This window comes from Stegostoma tigrinum, chromosome 5 (genome assembly GCF_030684315.1).
Source record: "Stegostoma tigrinum isolate sSteTig4 chromosome 5, sSteTig4.hap1, whole genome shotgun sequence".
NCBI classification, from domain to species: Eukaryota; Metazoa; Chordata; class Chondrichthyes; order Orectolobiformes; family Stegostomatidae; genus Stegostoma; species Stegostoma tigrinum.
The window spans coordinates 50,408,355-50,428,671 of NC_081358.1; the positions used below are offsets into that span (position 1 = coordinate 50,408,355).

General features: G+C 38.8%; 1 protein-coding gene across 12 annotated transcripts in view; it reads right to left on the bottom strand.

The window, feature by feature from the left end:
• The window catches only part of LOC125451575 (CYFIP-related Rac1 interactor B), a 178,687-nt gene that overhangs the window by 65,715 nt on the left and 92,655 nt on the right, over positions 1-20,317 (bottom strand). For 11 of the 12 annotated variants that reach the window (XM_059645975.1, XM_059645980.1, XM_059645979.1 and 8 more), the window contains one exon: positions 5,548-5,583. The exons of the other annotated variant lie outside the window; for it this stretch is intronic. The gene's annotated coding sequence lies outside the window, so the exon portion shown is untranslated. The remainder of the gene's footprint in view (positions 1-5,547; positions 5,584-20,317) is intronic. 12 annotated transcript variants of the gene reach the window in all.

Consider the following 20,317-nt stretch of genomic DNA (forward strand, 5'->3'; position numbering starts at 1 on the left):
ATTCGCACTGAAATCAGCTGTATGGAATTTCTGAACATGCTCTTCCAAAGTGAACAGTCTATATTTATTAAAACCAGTAAAGTCTAATTTCAAAGCTCAAAACTATAGTGACTGGTACCACAACTCCTTACAGCTTGGGAAATTCAAAATTTAACTGATTTTAGGGCTACTGCTAATTCTAGTGAAATCTTTAGCAATTGATTTTGCAGACAGTAGGAGAATTTTGTCCAAGTGTCCTGGAACTCCAGAAATTCAGTTACATCTAAGAAGCACATTTCTGCCAATAAAGAAAGGAATCTACTTGGCTAGAAGTTAGTTATTAGCGTCTGTACAGGGACACTGAAATACATCTTTAAAGTTCCCAGACCCTGGGGAACTGCCCTTTAGTTATCACATCTTAATGCATCTGCTCCACTACTAACTGAGAACACCATTTTCTCGAAAGCTGTTTTGCACTTCTAATATTGCCTAGCACAAAAACTTTGATATTTCAATGTCAATTAATTTCCATAAATTTATTCCCTGAAGATAGAGTCTTTAAAGCGATTTGATACAAAGTTTGAAAAAAAATAAAGACCACACAGGATTTTTAAAAATTGTGACTCTTCTTCAGTATTTTTAAAATTCAACCGCAGATATACCATTGTACTTATTTTAATAAATCAGGAAATTTTAAACAAATACATGGAAAATGTTAAACTGCATTAGCCCATTTACAACAAATGCATCTTAAACAGCTATAAAATTTTCTGTTTTGCACCACAAACTACTGATTTAAGACAAAATGAAGAGAATAGCCAAACCATACAGATCAGAAGAAGAACAGCTGATCTCGCCCACAACCAGGAAAAGTAAGTCTTCCTGTGATCATCAGGGGAAAACAAGGTTGGCAATGAGATTGCCACAAACTTAGACAGTTTAGAATTATACTTGAGTATGATTTTGACAACACCAGAAGTCACCTTACAGTTACAACATCATAATAAACAGGGACCCAATGCTTTTTAGGAAAGGAGAATCGAAAACTGATCACATGGATAAGCTGGGAGACATGGTCAAGAAACGGAATGATGGGCGATTGCAGTAGTTGATTGCAAATAGGCTGTTCAGACAGAAAGAAGCTGCGGGCTGATCCAAAGAGGAGTCACTGATTTGTAACAACACAGAAGGCCATTTCATCATTATTGCTCACTCCTGTCTGGAACAAGACCACAACAGCAAAAGTGACCTGACAATGGCTAAAGTGGGAACTTAGGGATAGTAAGGAAGGGGCATACAAATTGGCCCAAATAAAGAGCAGCGTGAGGATTGAAGTAACTTAGATTTCAGCAAGGAAAAACAGAGGGATTGTAAGGTTGGGGAAACAGAGCACAAGAGCATGCTTATGAGAGCGTATAAATTTATAGTAAATGTTTCTATAGCTACGTGAAGAGAAAGAGAATGTAGGCCCCTTGTAGTCAGAAACAGAGGAAGTTATAACAAGGAACAAAGAGGAGCAGACCAATTCAATAGATATTTTAGTTCTGGTTTCACAAAGCAGAACAAAAATAATCTCCCAAAAATGTTGGGCAGCACGGGGTCTAGTGAGAGGGAGGAACAGAAAAACATTGTAATTTATAGGGAAATGGCTTTGGGAAAACTGATAGGGCTAAAGGCCAATAAATGTCCAAGGCCTAATAATCTAAATCCCAAAGTACAGAAGAAAATGGTCTTCGATATAATGGATGCATTCATGGTCATCTTTCAGGATTCTATAGACTCGGGAAGGTTGCTAATATAACTCCATTATTTTAAAAAGGATGTAGAAAGAAAAAGAGAGAATTAAAGACAGGTTAGCCTGACATTGGTAGTAAAAATGCTACAGACTATTATAAAAGATTTTAGACATAAAACCAGAGATAGTAGGAACTACAGATGCTGGAGAGTCTGAGATAACAAGGTGTAGAGCAGGCCACAGCAGGCCAAGCAGCATCACAAGAGCAGGAAGCCATTTGGAAGACAGTGACAAGATTGGACAGGGTCTGCATGGATTTATGAAAAGGAAATCATGGTCCACATATGTACCATGTCAACAGGATGTCGTGATTAGAGTTGAAAAGAGGAAGTCAGAGGATGTGGTTTGCTTAGAATTCCAGATTTCACATAAGAGATTAGCAAGTAAAATTAAAGCACACTGGATCAGGGGCAGTGTACTGATGTGGAGAGAGAACAAATTGTCACATGGGAAATAATGAGTAGAAATAAATGGGTCATTTTCTGAGTGCCAGCAGAGACTAGTGATGTACCACAAGGATCAGTGCTCGGATCCCAGCTATTCACTGTACTTGGTAATGTTTCAGATGAGGGAACTAAATGCAATGTCTCCTAGTTTGTGGGTGATACAAAACTGGGGGGAGGGTGAACTGGCAGAATGCAGAGATGCTTAGGCATGATTTAGACAAGTTAAGTGAGTGGGCAAATATATGGCAGATGAAGTGCAATGTGGACAAATGTTTGCTTATCCACTTTCGGTAATAAAAACAGGAAGGCAAATTATCTCATTTGCAATAGACTGCAAAAGAGGGAGCAGGTGCAGCAAGCAGTGAAGGCAGCAGGTAGTATGTTGGCCTTCTCAGAGACAGAATTCAACTACAGGAACAAGGATATCTTGCTGCAATTGTACAGAGCCTCGGTATATCTGCACCTGGAGCAAAGTATGCAGCTTTGGTTTTCTTATCTGAGGATGGATATTCTGACTGTGAAGGGATTGCAATGAAATTATCCAATATTCTATCCAGGCTAGTAGATCACACTCTCAATGCAATGTGCTCTCATCTTGTTCAGTAAACTCTGCTGTGGCACCTTATTGAATACCACCAGATACCCAAATATTCTTCTCGTTTATGAACCCTCCCAGTTATACCCTCAAAGAACTTTGTCTCTTTCATAAAGCCATGTTGACTCTGCCGGATTTTCTAAATATCCTACCACTACCTCCTTTATAATTGATTCCATCATTTTCTAATGATAGATATTATGATTTCCTGCATTGTTTCATTTATTTCTTGAAGAAAGGTAATATATCTGCAGCTTTCCAGAATCTAGGTGATTTCGAAAGATGACAACCAATACATGCACCATATCTCCAGCTATTTCCTTCAGGACCTTTGGGCACAGGCTATCCATGAAAGAGACTGATCAACCTTTAGTCTAACCAGATTTCCTGGTATCCTTTCCTTTAGTGATTATGAAAGTTTTAATTTCCTCTCCAGACTTTTAGCCTTCTGCTTTTCTACTATTGTTGGTTTTCTTGTGTCTTTTACAAGAAAGAAGTGCAAAGTACAGTTCATCATTTTTGCCATACCCTTGCTTCCGATTGTTACTTCCAGTCTGATATTCTAAGGTACCAATTTTGACTATTGCTACTTTTTTCTTTGTTAAGTACTTTCAGTAGCTTTCATGTCAACTTTTTATAACTGTTGCCAGTTTTCTCTTGCACTTCATTTTCTCACTATATTTTCCTCATCCTTTGCTGGTTTCTCAAAATTTCCTAATCTTTTAGCCTATGACTAAGCTTTCCAGCACGGATGTTTTTTTTCTCGATTTGGTACCATCCTTAAGTTGGTGGGGTTTGAAAGCCCACAAATAGTTTGCTGCAAGTGAGAAATATTAAAGCTTGACAGAATATCCAAGGGCAGTATTAGCTTAGTGAAACTGGCTGTCAGCAAAAAGCTGGGATTGCACTGCCAGTAGGTGCTCGAGTCCAATTCTAAGATTTCAGGGGATTGTCATCCCAATTATAGAGACAATTCATTAAAGAGTGGCTCTTGACGGAGTTCTGAAGTTATGCCTTTAAAACATAACAAATTGCAACACCTGAAAACTTTTTAATGAAATTTGATAACCCTCACTTTCACTCACATTTGGAGTGCAAACAATGAATTGGCGAGATCTGCCTTGACCACTGTTGCTATCTGATGAACTTTTGTGGTGTTTGATCTCAGTTTGTCTGTTACCCACATTTATTTCAGGTTAATTCTGGATTTTGGGAAATAAGTTGTGTCTATGTATATGTTGCTTGGTCAAACCATGGAAACCTACAGCTTCACTCTCCTATAAAGTTCTTGGATCACACTTAGTTGACACTAAGATAAAAGTTCACTGGCTATAACATAAATTTGGTGGTCTGGTCCAAGATCCCAATAAATTACAAAAGAAAGGCAAAGGAGATCAGCATATTTTCATGAATTACTAGAAAGCCAGTCAAGTTTTCTGATGGTTCACACCCATGATCTTTCAGTTTTTTAACAGAGCTCCACACTTATTCAAGTGATCTCACTGTCTAAACTTCAGACAGGGGTAATTCAAATGTTGTATCCTCAACCAATTGTAATGACATTCTCAATTTTAATGAGTTCATTTCATTATTGTTCTTGAATCTGGACTACTCTAGAAATGCCTAATTAATTTTCTCTCCCCAGAGGTCAAGAGATGGTGGTATGTCTTTTTGAACTACGCCCACGTTGTGGTGATAGTCCACAAATTTTCTTGTAAAGATTTCCACGATTTTGAACCAGTCAGGACATGCACAGTTCCCACGATTATTCATAATTATACAGGGTGAGACTGACCACAGGGTTTAAGAAAAATTAAGTTATCATTTGCTCAATTTTTCATTTCATTCACTATTTCAAATTTCAGACGCATAGTTTCGCAGTTCCAAAAGACTTTTTCTTAAAAAAAAACAACAAAACATGATCTGGTACATTGTTTCAGAGATAGTAAGAACTGCAGATGCTGGACAATCTTAGATAACAAGGTAAAGGGCTGGACGAACGCAGCAGGCCAAGCAACATCTGAGGAGCAGGAAGGCTGACGTTTCAGGCCTAGACCCTTCTTCAGAAATGGTCATTTCTGGTATATTTTCATGTTTGCTAATCATAAAAAGCATTTTTAATAGATAGACATGAAATTTGATCCCTTATGGCAAGGCATTATTTAATTGAACACTTTGAAGGCTTGATCGGTTCCATTTTTTCTCTCACTATGTGCAACACAAAGTCACCAACATTACTGGATGCTGCAATTAACTTTTGAAGGTCAATTGACAAATTTAGTTGTTCTTAAGCTAGAAATTGGGGAGGTATCAAGAAAAGACAGAGCCAAAAAACCATTTCAATCAAGTTCTTATGGAATTGCTGACCGTGAGCCAGAGGTGAGAATTCATCAAATTTAATTTCCAAGATTTGAACATTAAAAGATGCATCATAATCCTGTAATATTACACTTCCAAATTGACACTGATTTTTTTAAACCAAATATAAAGCAATTTCTGTGCAATCTGATTAAAACATACTCTTGTTTCATTAGAAAAAGTATTTTCCATTTCTTTAATAACGCGTAAGAATTGCAGTTGATGCGATGACAGATGGTTTGCATGAACCTTAGGAACGGTTTATAATTACTACATACTGAGTTTCCACATTAGTAAGATAAGCAGCTTTAGCCTTTAATTTAGTATGGATTATATACAATTTACTGTTTTTGAAATAAAACACCAGCACTTACCTACAACCTTTGCTTCTTTATTTGTTGATTCCCAGTCTGGAATGATGAAAAAAAATTCTTTAGTCTGCATTTCTATGTCTACAACTCTGCAAGTCAATAATTTACGCCTTTCACAATTCAAATATTCGCTGGTCCAAAATTAGAAGTTTCAATGGCCTTTAATTTGGGTTAGGAGCACATTAATTCAGTGTTTGCATGTTACTGTTCACTTCTCAACTCAAATGACTTTTTTCTTCTTTGAAAACTGTCATCTCACACCACACACCTCTGGCTGAGAGACAGGTCACATGTTACTTCTATACATTTCTTTCCTTCCCCTTGCCTCAACATTAACGCTCATACCTTTGGCCACCAAGATACCATGCTCTGGAATTCCATCCTTAAAGAAGACTCTTCCACCTCCTAAAGGCCTGTTTTTAAAACAGATCTATTTGACTAAGCCTTCCATTGCCTCTCTCTACATGTAATTTACTATTTCAAGTGCGTATGCTGCCCTATGTCTTTGAAATACATTTTGGTTATTTTCCAATATTAAAGGAGCAATTGTTGCACCTCAGTTGAGTATACTTTATGCACTAACTCCATTTTCCAATACACTTTATCCTGATTAATTATGTATATTTAACGGTGTTAATTTTAGACTATTAGTCTTTGGCCTCTTTGAAGCGTGGCAATTTCGTTAAAGTTTTAGATTTGCCAATTATACATGCAGATTATATTAATTGCATTTCAGATATCCTGTAACTTAAAGTTTTAGTAATATTCTGCAGATCAGCATCTCAGAACTGCAGAAGGCTCCATTCAGTTAAATTAGTTACTCTCCAATTACTTTGTTCTTAGATGCATTCCCTCTGTCTACTGTTGCTATCAACAAGATCAAATCAGCTTTTAGGAAGAAATATGCTTGGTCATCTATGAATGAACTTGCTCTACTCCTGTATCAAGAAACAACGTTTGCTGGATTAGTTAAATATCTCCACACTCACTCTGCAGGTTCATTATTCCCATTTCTACTCCCCACTCACCACTCCCCCTTGCAAAGCAGCACTTTAAAGTTCAACATGAAACAGGAATGGGGCAAAAAAGCATCAGAACCTATTGAAAGGAGGTGAGCGTAAACAGTCTTGCTCAGAAACACTTCCATGATACAGGCACAAATTACAAAGACAAAATAGATGAAAGAGTGTGATTTCTTGAAAGACGAGTGTATGCTAGCAATAAAACATAGAAGAAAACTCTCTGTAGTCAATATTTGTCCATTCAGTCTCAGCTCGAGTACTGCTATGGTTCTTCAGCTACTCACTACTGTTCACAATTGTGTGTGAAAGTTTCAGAAACAAAGGAGGACAATGGCAGGCTCCAATCATGAAACGGTCTTCTAATTACTGAGAGCTGATGATGTCAACCAATCAAGCATCTTGATCAAGAACACTGCAAGGTATGTCAAGAAATACACTGGACTACAAAGTAAAAATATCACAAACCCAATGAAGGTGTTAGAGTCTAAACTAAACAGGAGAAGCAAGTTGGATTTCGGTATTCTGAAGTAGTGGATACAAAGCTGGCAAATGAAATGTAACGTAGAGAAAATTAAAATGTTTCATGAGAACTTAAGAACATAAGAAATTGGAGCAGGAGTAGGCCATCTGGCTCGTTCAGCCTGCTCTGCCATTCAATAATATCATGGCTGATGTTTTCATAGACACAGCTCACGTACCTGACTGCACATCGCAACCCTAAATCCTTTACTGTTCAAAAATCTACCTACCTTTGCCTTCAAAACTTCCAACAAGGTAGCTTCAACTGCTTCACTGGGTAGGGAATTCTACAGATTCACAACCCTTTAGGTGATGAAGTTCCTCCTCAACTCCATCCTAAATCTACACCCCCTTATTTTGAGGTTACAACCCTTAGTTCTAGTTTCACCTGCGAGCAGAAACAACCTCCCTGCTTCTATCTTATCTATTCCCTTCATAATTTTATACGTTTCTATTAGATTCCCCCTCATTCTTCTAAATTCAATGAGTACAGTCCTAGTCTACTCAATCTCTCCTTATAAGCCAAGCCTCAACTCCAGAATCAACCCAGTAAACCTCTTCTGCACCCCCTCCAATGCCTGCACATCCTTTCTCAAGTAAGAAGACCAAAACTGTACACAGTACTCTAGGTGTGGCCTCACCAGCATGCTATACAGTTGCAGCATAACCTCCCCTTTCTAAAACTCCATTCCCCTAGCAATGAAGGACAATATGAAGGAAGAGGTTATCATTTAAATAGAAAAAAAATGGAAAATGTTACGCATGTCACAAATGGGTCAGGTAAAGGCACCGTCAACTCTGAATCAGCAAGTCTGCAAAGACTTGAGCCTGTTGTCTAAAATGAAATCCTTGTGAACTACTTATTGATGTCAAGCTGTTATTTTGTTAATTTACTGATGAGTGTTAAACAAACACTCCATTTGTCCTCTTAAGCAATGGACAAGATCCATAATACTATTCAAAGTGCAAACCGTTATTTATTCCTAAATCACCATCTCAAAGAGAGCTTGTTTGGTCTTTGTCGTATTGATACAAGTGGAGTCTTTCTTTATGTAACCTGACTTCCACATTTTCCACATTACAATATGTATTTAGTTGACTTTGAAATAGGGCGGATACTGAAAAGGGTTTTCTTTTAATTGCACTAAAGTAGAGAAGATTCACAAGCCTAATTAACTGAGTTGTTCAATTGGTTAGACTGGTCAGTGAAGATAGTGCCAGTTAGATTAAGTAGGTTCTTCGGCAATTCTACTGGCTTTAGAACAAGCATAACAAGATCAAAGCAAGAAATTCCATAAAAAATTAACTGCTGATGTTGCAGTAATATAGTTCATACTTATTTCCATACCTGAGTAGTTAATGAAGATCTACAGTTGGCGGTGGACTAAATCTAGAACACATTCCAATATTATTAGGATAGAGAGAGTTCAGAAGAGATTTACCAGGAAGTTGCCAGAAATGGAAGGTTCGAGTTATAAAGAAAGGCTGGGTAGGGTGGGGCTTTTTTCACTGAAGCATGGGAGGTTGAGAGGCAACCTGGTAGAAGTTAGAGAGAGTTAATGGTAGCTGTCTTTTCCCTGTTATAGAGGATTTCATGACTAGCAGGCCCAATTTTAAGGTGAGGAGTGAGATTTTTTTAAAAAGGGGCAATTTTTTTTAAAACACAGGTTTGCGTGTGGAATGAACCTCCTGAGGAAATGATGGAAGTGCGTACAATTATAACTTTAAAAACAATTGGATAAGTACATGAATAGGAAAGGTTTGAAGTAATACAGGCCCAGAGGGGGCAGTTGGGACTAGTTTAGCTTGGGATTATGTTCAGCACAGACTGCTTGGAAGCAAGTGTTTGTTTTCGTGCAGTATAACTCTATGACTTTATAACATTAAGGGATGTGTGGGCAAAGGGACAACACTGAAATTACAACTTTTTGGAGTTCTTCATACCAATTTCCAAACCATGAGAATTGAAGATCAAAATATATTATTCAGCCATTCTTTTACATTACAGAATGTACTACAGACTACAAGTCAGGTTTTGCTAGAATTAGCCAATTTTATATACTCTTTATTGTCAATATGATCTAGTAGGCACTCTTATCCAGTACTATGTTTGTACAACTTATTAAAATTTCCGACCTAGGAAATGTTCAAAAATTGGAGATGTAGAAGGAAAATCATTTTATCATTCAACTTTTGGATGTTATAAAGACTAATAAATGCAAGAATGAAAAACAGCAAAATAGCACATTCTGTCGGAGTTGGATGGTGAAGGTCAATTTGGACGGGGCGGGGGCAGTGGCAGGGGATTACAAAACTATTTGATCAGGATGCCAAACACTTTCACACTTTTCCCAGAACTCAACTGTAAGTAGTCCTTGGCCTCAGTCGGAAGCACCGTACCTCAAGTAAGAAGCTTCCAGTTCAAATCTCCCTCAATAACTTGTCGGCCAAAGCAGTGTTCAGTTTTTGGTTCAATCAGATTGATAATCAGCCTGCTAATCTTTCCAACACTTACCCACTATTCCTGAAGGCTGTGATTCATATAAATGCCACCTGTAGGTTGCACAAAGACTGTGCCTGCATAAAGAGAATAGCAACTTTTTTGATAAGCAAGGGGAAACAACTGTCAGTCTCAAAGATGGCTCTGCAGGAAGAAAAGTTCTTCAGATATACGATTTTTTAAAAATCTAAAAAAAACGCACAAGATGGACAATCAGCAGCTGACTTCCTACTTCTCCCGCTCCTGTGCAACCTCACCCACCTTCACTCCTGGTGCAGTGATGTGTCCCTGTTCCCACAAGGGCCCCAGCCTCCATCTCAACTGCATGGCTTCCTGGTAAGCAACGTGTGCTGACAATAGAATCAGTGAATCCCTGTAGTGCAGAAAGAGGCCATTCAGCCCAGAATCTGCACAAACCCTTCAGAGAGCATCTCACCCAGATTCAGCCCTCTACCCTATTACTGTAACCTTGCATTTACCGTGGTTAATCTACCTAGCCTGCACATCCCCAGACACTATGGTCAATTTAGCATGGCCAATTCACCTAACCTGCACATCTTTGGACTGTGTGGGGTAACCAGAGCACCCAGTGTAAATCCATGCGACCGTGGGGAGATCATGTAAACTCTACACAGACAATCACCCAAGAGAGTAACTGAACCTGGGTCCCTGGTGCTGTGAGGCAGCAGTGCTAACCACTGAGCCACCGTGCCACCCACGGAACACAGTGACGTCATAGGCACATGCACAGTTAATTCCTGTGACCTGTTTGGTCCCAGCCAACTGATGTCACCAACTGTATCTACGCATTACAATGGCTACTTTGGAATTACGGTTAACTCCAAATCCCTAAAGCAAAAAAAGGTGTGTGAAGATCCAAATTAACCAACAGAACTCAAATAGATGCAAAAATTCCAAAGCACTACTGGAAGAAAGGGGATTTTCTTCTCATGTTGTGTCAACGTTCTTGCTTCAACTGGTTCCAAAAACAAATTACCCAGACACTCATTTAGCTGTCTGTTTGTTGCCTTTGCGCCTGGATGTAAATTAGATGTTTCTTCTGCTACGTAACAATTACTATTTAATGGCTTTAAAATATTATACCATTTTGAAGATGTGATCAAGTCCTGTGCAAATGCAATCTTTATTATAGATTAAACAGAAACATCTGGGAAAATCTAAATGTGCACTATTAAAAACCAACAGGTCTAACCTTAAATTTTACACAAAAACTCTTCACCATTAAATTTTTACAATCATTGTCAGCATCATAATATCATTTATAATTCCATTTTTTCAGTAATACAAAAATGTACTCTGATTTCTCTTCCTTGTGGTAAATTTCAGTTACCAACAATGTAGTATTAAATTACACCCCAGGTCAATTGTGTAAGTCTGTAACTTACAGAAAGAAACTTGTATAAAATACTTAAATTTTTGAATAAGCAGATCAAGGAACCCTGGATATATCCTCAAATTCCGTGGGTTTGCTGGTATGTCCTTAAGCTGTTAACGTGCAGCTATAACACTGGCATCCACCTAACAATGTTGAAGTTGCCCAGATATGACCTGTCTGTAAAAAGCAGTACAAATCCAACCCAGCCAATTACTGCCTAATCAGTCTACTCTGGATCATCACCAAACTGATAGAAGGATCACATACTCATTGATGCTCAGTTTGAGTTCCACCAGGACTCCTTCAGCTCCTGACCTCAGGTTTGTCACTGATGATTCCACAATGCTTAGCACCCCTCAGGTACTGAAGCAATATGTTTGAGCCTGCACACAACTGGGAACTTAGTACTAGATAAAATTCAACACCAAAAATATTAAGTAGTAACAAGACATTGTTAATCATCGCTAGCCGTGAAACAATTTCTTGTTTGCATTACAGCAAAACAAAACAAATGTGGACCAAGATATAGAATAACAAGGATGGTGAAATTCATTGCATGCTAGCAGACAGTGAGAGAGAGAGGAAGCAATTCAAAGACAGCTGAAGGAAATACAAAAGAAAACAATGGGTCAAATCTTCCAGTCTCTGGATCACCAAAGACTGGATGCGTGTCAGAATGCGTAAATCAGGACCCTATTAAAGACCTGACATGAGGTCCAAGTGGAAAGCTGCCTGGGAAGCTTATACTTCCAATGGGCAATTTCTCTATTTCTTGTTTTACATGTTTTTACATTGAAATTTTAAAGGGTCTGGAAGCTTGACACTTTTGTTGGCCTAATATTGATTAATTACTTACTTTTAAAGCTTTTTCACCACAGGGTTAATTGCTTTAATACAGCAAATGGGCAGGAAAGTGGCATGTGTGCCATTTGGGGGTAGAAGGATGGGAATAACTTGGCATGGAGGCCACGAGCTTACTTTTCAAAAGGCTTCCTCGTGCAGGCTATAATTAATGCTGGTGTGCTATGAATTATAACTCTCTAAAAACTGACACAATGCCAATAAAATACAAAAAAAAGAGAAAACCATGCCTATCCCCACAATGGAGCTCGCTTGGGCAGAAGTGTCAGGTTCAGGTTTGCAATCCAAAGCAATCTTTTAAAGGCATTCCTGAAATCAAAAATCCAGGAATAGGGTCAGGATTCTCAGAATCAGGACCACTCCCAAGCCTGCAACCTTTTGAAAGGTCTGCTGAAATAATGTGACTCAGTGAAAATCCAGACCAATAAATAATACAAGATCAGCAAAGTAATTAGCACGTCACGACCAAAATACTGTCAAATTTTAATATGAGAACATCAAATATCAAAACAAGAACCACTTCAAGGTTAAATGTAATGTCAAAAGATGTTGATGTGGGGCCAAAAGAATGGTAAAATTTATCAAGGTAAATGGGAGAATCAAGCTAATTGGGAAGAAAACTTATCGAGCATGACAACAGTTTATCATACTGAATCTTCAAATATGAGCTGCATAGAGTAAAAGATGAAAGGGAGTACTGTACCATACTTGTGTCACACAACTGTGCACCAAATTTTAAAATGACATTTAATTACCAGACCATTGTAAAATATAAGCTATTGATCTAAAAATAGCCCTGTAAAAGTAATAATAATCATTCAAAATCAAAAGGATACAGTCAATTTAAACAACGTATTAAACCTCTAACTGCAATTCTTGACATTGTTCTGATTTAGCACAAAACTCCTGTTCCACTGTGTAAACGCAGATAAAATTTGCTGCTGAGAAAAGCAATGTCCAACATTTGTTATCTCCTGCACCGAGACCATTTTTACTGGAATGGTTCCAGAACCAACTCTTGTACATACACTACATTCCTAGACTTTCAAATGAAAACTTAAAGTACATTTAGCCAAGTCCAAAGAAAGATGGAATTTATATCAATGCAAGGAACAGTTACAAAGGTGGCAGTTAAGTCATTCTGAAGGGTAAAAGATGCTTAATCACACTTTCCGCTTATAATTTACATTCTACTTATATAGTGGAGGAATAAGTTCTGAACAAAGACAAATAGTCAAGAATCTTTGATCCATTTTTGCAGACACAATAGTAAAATTGTAGAAATCAGTCTTTTCACAATACTTGTTTAAGAAATTCTATGTATTTGTTTACACAATATATCTTTCCTAGGTAAGAGAAAAAAACTGCAGAATAGTTCCCAGACCTTGACACATTCTACTCCGTAGAGCTAATTTACAGCATAAAGGAAAGTCATAGGCCATGGGTCTAGGCCTGAAACGTCAGCCTTCCTGCTTCTCTGATGCTGCTTGGCCTGCTGTGTTCATCCAGCTCCACACCTTGTTATCTCAGATTCTCCAGCATCTGCAGTTCCTATTATCCCTCAAAACTAGTTGATCAATTAGATTTTGTCCTGACACAGCTACAAGACTAGCATCGACCTAATGTAGAAAACAGTGCAGGTATGTCCTGGAGACAAAATGCAAGACAAATTCAACCTGGCAAATTACCAGCCCATCAGTCTACTCTTGGCCATCAGTAAAGTAATGGAAGATATTATCACCGTTAGAGCAGCCTTTGCTTGGCAGTAATCTGCTCACTGATGCATGGTTTAGCTTTCATGAGTGTCACTCAGCTCCCGACCCCCATTTAGTTCAAACATGGGCCAAAGAGCTGAATCCTGGAAGTAAGGTGATAGTGACTGCCCTTGGCATCAAAGCTGCATTTGATGGAGTGTGATACCCAGGAGCTCTGGCAAACTCAAGTCAAAGGGTTTAAGGCTGAAAACTCTCTGCTCATTAGAATCGTACCTAGCGCAAAGGAAGATGGGTGTTGGAGGTCAGTCATCTCAGCTACAGGACATCTCTATTCCTGCACAGATGTCCTGGAACTAAGGTGCAGGAATAGATGTCCTGCAGCGGAGATGACTGACCTCCAACAATCATCTTCCTCTGTGCTAGATATGATTCAGTAGTGTCCTTCATCCATTAATCTTCAGCTACTACATCAATGACCTGCTGTCCATCATAAGGTCAGAAATGGGAATGTTTGCTATTGACTACACAATCACCAATACCATTCGTGACATTGCATATACAGAAATAGTCCATATCCAAACACAACAAGACTTCGACAAGATCCAAGCTTGGACTGAAAGTTCCAAGTTATCATCTCTAATAAGAGAGAATCTAAATATTGTTCTTAATATTCCATGCTATTATCATGACTGCATACCCCACTATCAAGATTCTGGGAGCAACCATTAATCAAAAACTGACCTGGACTAGTCATTTAAATAACGTTGCTATAACAGTAAGTCAGATCATTCCTACTAATTTTTTTTTCTTCTGCCTGGACTCTAAAGGACTCTGCATGGTAGCAATTTCTGGAACCGGAAGTCAATGCTGCGAATGGTATCAGCACACCAGTTGCAATGCATGGACTCATGGAGTAGCTGCCTGGCCTCCTGACTCCCCACAGTCTGTCCACCATCCACAAAGGCACAAGTCAGGAGTGTGACAGAATACTCAGCACTTGCCCTGATGGGTGCAGCTCCAACACTCAAGAAGCTGGACTCCATCCCGAACAAAGCATCCTGCTTGAATCGGCACCACATCCACAAGCATTCACTCCCTCCACCGATGTTCAGTAGCAGCAGTGCACATCATTTACAATATGTATTGCGGTAATTCATTTCAGAAATTCATTTCAGAAAGACTTCTTCAAAACCCACATCTACTAATATCTAGAAGGACAAGGGCAGCAGATATAAGGGAATCAGTACGCCCCTCTCCAAAACTCTCATCGCTCTAACTTGGAAATATATCGCCATCCCTTCAGAAATGCTTGTGAAATTACGTTCCTAACAGCAATACAAGCCTTTCTACAGCAAATGAACTGTAGCAGTTCAAGAATCAGCTCACCACCAGCTTTTCAAGGGCAACTAGCGACGGGTAATAAATGCTGGCCCAAACAATATTGTCCTCACCGCATAATTAAGAACAAATAGATTACTCTCTATCTTAGTTCCATTTACTCTTAAGTTCCATTTATTGCCTTTTGTCCATACATTTTAAAATACTTAACCAAAAAAGAAACTTGTTGATTTCAGTTTTGAAAATTACAAATGACCCAGCATCTACTATCTATTGTGGCAAAAATAAAGTTCTAGTTTTTCTGTGAAAAACTGCATTCCAATTTCACTCCAAAATTACCAAGCTCTGATTTTACAGGAAATAGTTTCTCACTATCCACCATATTATTTTCTATTTTTATTCACTCATGGCACGAGTGCCACTGGTTGACAAAGCATACACTGTTCATCCCTGGTTACCCTCGAGCAGGTAAGCTGCCCCCACTGCAGACCACATGCAAAGCATTCTCTTTCCTTCCCTGTTGAGCTATCATATTCTCTCCACTTCCCCCATTTATATAGTACTGTATTTGTAACACAGTAAAGCATTCAAGGTAGGGGCGGCACAGTGGCTCAGTGGTTAGCACTGCAGCCTCACAGCACCAGGGACCGGGTTCAATCCCAGCCTCAGGTGACCGTCTGTGTGGAGTTTGCACATTCTCCCAGTGTCTGTGTGGGTTTCCGCCGGGTGCTCCGGTTTCCTCCTACAGTCCAAAGAGGTGCAGGCTAGGTGGATCAGCCATGCTAAATTGTCCGTAGTGTTCAGGGGTGTGTGGGTTATGGGGGATGGGTCTGGGTGGGATGCTCCAAGGGCGCTGTGGACTTGTTGGGCCAAAGGGCCTGTTTCCACACTGTAGGGAATCTAATCTCATCTAAATCCACATGAAAATGATCTGGTCTAATTTACCCAGAGCCGCAAAGACCAAAAGCTTTCTCAAAGGAGAGTCGTAAAGGAGGACAGCACAGAGGTTAGGGCTTCGGTAATTAAAGGCAACCATTGACTCTGAAGTAACGAAAATTGGAGGAATACAGAGAGTTGGAAGGTTGGAGGACATTACAGAAAGAGGGAAGGGCAATGTCATGGAGTGATTTGAAGTCAAGGATAAGAATGCCTTATAAAAAGGGAGAGTAAAAGATAGGAGGCTGGCCAGGAAAATATAAACAAGAAAGCTGGTTATTCCAGAAGGTATAATGAGAACTTCAACAGGTTGAGTTGAGACAGAGATGGTTGGAGGTTAGCCATCTCAGTCATTCAGATGGCTTGCTACCAAGTTTTGATTAATGATGCTCCTGGGACACACCTTGGAATGCTTCATTAGATTAAAGCAATATATAAGTACTAGGTGTTGCTTCTGTTAGACAGAGCAAATATATGGTGAGAACAGTTAACAAACATTTAGAATCATAGAAACTTACTATAGAGAAGAAGCTATTTAGTCCCTGGAGTCTGCACCAACAAAGACTATTCTAAATCTAGTCTAATCACACTTCCTAGCACTTGGCCCATATCCTCGAAGGTTATGATATTTCAAATATTCATCCAAGTACTTTTAAAAAACATTGTGAGATTTCTCATCTTTATTATCCTCCCAAGCAGGGCATTCCAGATGCCCAGATGTTCTAGGTGAAAATGTTCTTTCCGCAAATCCTCTCTAAACCTCCTGCCTTCCACCTTAAAATTACGCCCTCTTGCTACTGACCCTTCAACTTGGGAACAGCTAATTTCTATCCACCATGCCCATATCCTTTAATCTTGCACGTCAAGAAGATCTCACCACAGTCTTCTTTGCTCCAAAGAAAATAACTCCAAGCTTATCCAGCCTCTCCACAGCTAAATTACTTGAGCCCAGGCAACATCCTGATGAATCTCTTTTTAAATCCCCCCAGTATAATCACATCCTTCCTATTGTGTAGTGGCTAGCACTACACACAATACTGCAACTGTGGCCTAACCAAAGTTCTGTTCATTTGCAACATAACTTCTCTGCTATTACCTTTGCCACAACTGATAAAGGCAAGTGTACCGTATGCTCTGTCCTATACTGAGAACCCCTTTGTCTTGTTGGTTCTTCCAAAGGGCATCACCTCACTCTTCTGGGTTAAATTCCATATGCCACTGATCTGCCCAACTGACCAATCCACCTATGTCTTCTTCAACCCAACACCCTCTTCCTCACTAATAACTACACAGCCAATCTTCATATCTTTCGCAAACCTACTTATCACATCCCCCACATTCCCATGTATGCCGTTTATACACATCATGAATAATGAGAAACCCAGCACTGATTCCTGTGGTGTGCAAGTTGATACCGGCCTCCCACTACTCTATCTCCAACCACTGAACTCATTTTGGATCCAATTGTCAAGAGTTGGATCCCATGTACTTTTATCTTATTTATCAGTGTCTCCTATGTGGAGCCTTTTCAAAGGCTTTGCTTAATCTATATAAACCACATAAACTGCACTACCTTCATATTCACATCTGGTCACCAACTCAAAAAAATTCAATCAAATTTGTTAGGCATGACCTCCATCTGAGAGTCATGCTGACTATCCGTAGTTAAACCTTGCCTCTTTAAGAGGAGATCAGGTGAGTTGTGTGGGATGAGTCTGGATGGGACGGTCTGAGAGTTGGTATGGACTTGCTTATAGAATCCCTACAGTGTGGAAACACACCCTTCGGCCTAACAAGTCCACACCATCCAGAACATCCCATCCAGTCCCACCTCACATAACCCTAATCTACACATCCCTGAACACTACGGGCAATTTAGCATGGCCAACCCATCTAGCCTGCACATCTTTAAATGTGGGAGGAAATTCACGTAGACATGGGGAAATGTGTAAACTTCACACTGACAGTCACCCAGGAGTGGAATCTAACTCGATCTCTGGCGCTGTGAAGCAGCAGTGCTAACCGCTGAGCCACTGTTCTCTTGTTCTTTGACTTTTACAAATCCCTGGTGTTTCTCAGTTAATCCCTTAATAATCTCCTAATTGTTGCCCTTCGGTCTGCTCTTGCCCCCACTGGTTTATGAAAGTAGTTCAGAAAACAAGCAGCGAGAAAAAACACCTCTCTCCCCTACTTCCCCCAAATCCCACACTTAAACTGCCACACTACATTCTCTGCAGGATACACTTCTGAACAGAAAATATTAATAACAAAGAGAACAGGAAATAAAAACTGCCATGGTGATAGATAGAATTGTGGGCAATTTATTAGCGTATACTTCCTTTAGTAGTGTACAAATAGGGCAAACAAAGTATTGTGTTTAAAAACAGGGAGCAAAAGCCATTTGTGTATTTCTCTGCATTTTAGCTAACCAACTCAAAGTCAATGTAATTTGTGCAGTAAAATCTGTAAGGCTCGTTGCTGATTTGCACTTTGACAGTTTTCTGACATTTTGATCAGTTATGCAAATACAGTTCATTACAAATAGTGACCAAAGAAAAACCTACAGGAAGCAGAAGAATAACCAAAGGCCAATTGCACAGCAAACTGAAGCTTTTCTGCTGAAGCAACATAAATAGCTACACAAATAGCTACACAGCACAAATGAACCAGAAATGATCTTCAATCATCTGAATAAAAAAAGATTTAAAGTACTTATATCTCAACTCAATTCCAAATATGCAGTACATGGTCTCATGTTCCCTACCTACGTCTCCCTGGAATACAGTTTGAGGGAAAGTAAGAAAATTTGGTTGCAGTTGGAAGTACTTGCAAACAACTTTTCCTTATCACTCCTTGTGCAAACCACCTTCAGAGTACCTGAGATAATAAAATGTGAGGCTGGATGAACACAGCAGGCACAGCAGCATCTCAGGAGCACAAAAGCTGACATTTCGGGCCTAGACCCTTCATCAGAGTACCTGAGCTGTCTTTTAAAGTTTACATCGTGAACAAAAACTTTAAATTAAATCAACACACAGACTTCCTTTAAACCTTTGGGGCACGATTTGAATCCTGCTCACCTTGAGGGAGTCAGCTTTAACACTTTACTGAGGAAAGCATATTTAATCACAATCTAATTTCTCCACATTGGAAAATTAGTGATCTTACTGTTGAATGGGCAGCCATGTGATAAAATGAGGGATTTACTAAGTTTAAAAAAAAGTCTTGGGTGACATCACTGTGCCACTGAAAGACTAAACTATACAGGATTATTATTATTCTTTTAACACTGGGAGAGCACATCAGTACTGTACAGAATGAAATATCATTTTGAGAATGAAATAACATTTAAAATCAAATTATGTTCTAAAGTAGTCGAGAGCTAGAAATTGCAATAACAGTACCTCCTAGAATTGTGTTCAATATTCATTTTACTCACATATTTGATGACAATGTCAAATAAAGCAGGGAAGAACGCGATACATATTCAAATATTTACTTTTGATATTCAGCCAATTACGTTATTAAATCTCTAATTTTAGATCTGTTGCAAAAAAAGTGTTATTATTTTAAAAGCATTACTGAATTAAGGAATTTACCTTCAACTTCATTTTCATTTTTTCTACTTTGTAACAGTGAACATCAGAATTTGTTTCAATCCATTAATGCTGAAAGGCTTTAGTTGCATACACATACTAAGAGTTCAAAAAGAAAGGCACCAACATGGCAGCAATGTTCCAAATGGAATACTGCATAAAATCAGGTGGAATTATGCTGTCCACAAGATCACTCCAGAAAACTGAACAGTAATGTGTACAGAAATTTGGTCAAGGGGGCATTTAATAACAACATGCAACACCTGCTTAAGTTAGCTTTGACTCAGCTTCTCAGAGCCTTTTTTTAAGCTACAGGCTGAAAGCCCGACGTTCTTGTCATCTTGCTGCATTCAAGTAGGAACAATATGAAAAAAAACAAAATCAGTAACTATTATGCAAACACAAGTCAAAGAAGATGACATATTGTCATGATTGCTATATTACAACTCTATTTTGGAAAACTACCATAATGGAGACTAAAGTGATTTAAAGCTAAAAGAACATTAAGGCATTTTAAACACAAAATAAATCAGTAATTCAAATCATGGTATCTTTTTACTCTGCACAATTTGTGGCCTTTGAAATAATGAAGTTGGCATGAAAGTTACAATAAATTTGAAGCAGGAAGTAACAGACAGAACAGGATGTGGTAAGATGTTAAAATGAAAACATAATTTGTTTTACTTGTTTTAGATTCTAAAAGCTCTATTTCAACAAGTTAATTCTTTATTTGTTGTTTCTAGATTTAAGACCTATTGTGTTACACTTGGGTTCATTTGCTACTGTACAAAGGAGTTATACCTTTGGCATTAGAAATGCTGTCCGCCTAATGCTTACACAGTCACAATAATACAGGTTTGCTATTACACTAAAACATAATGTCGACATTG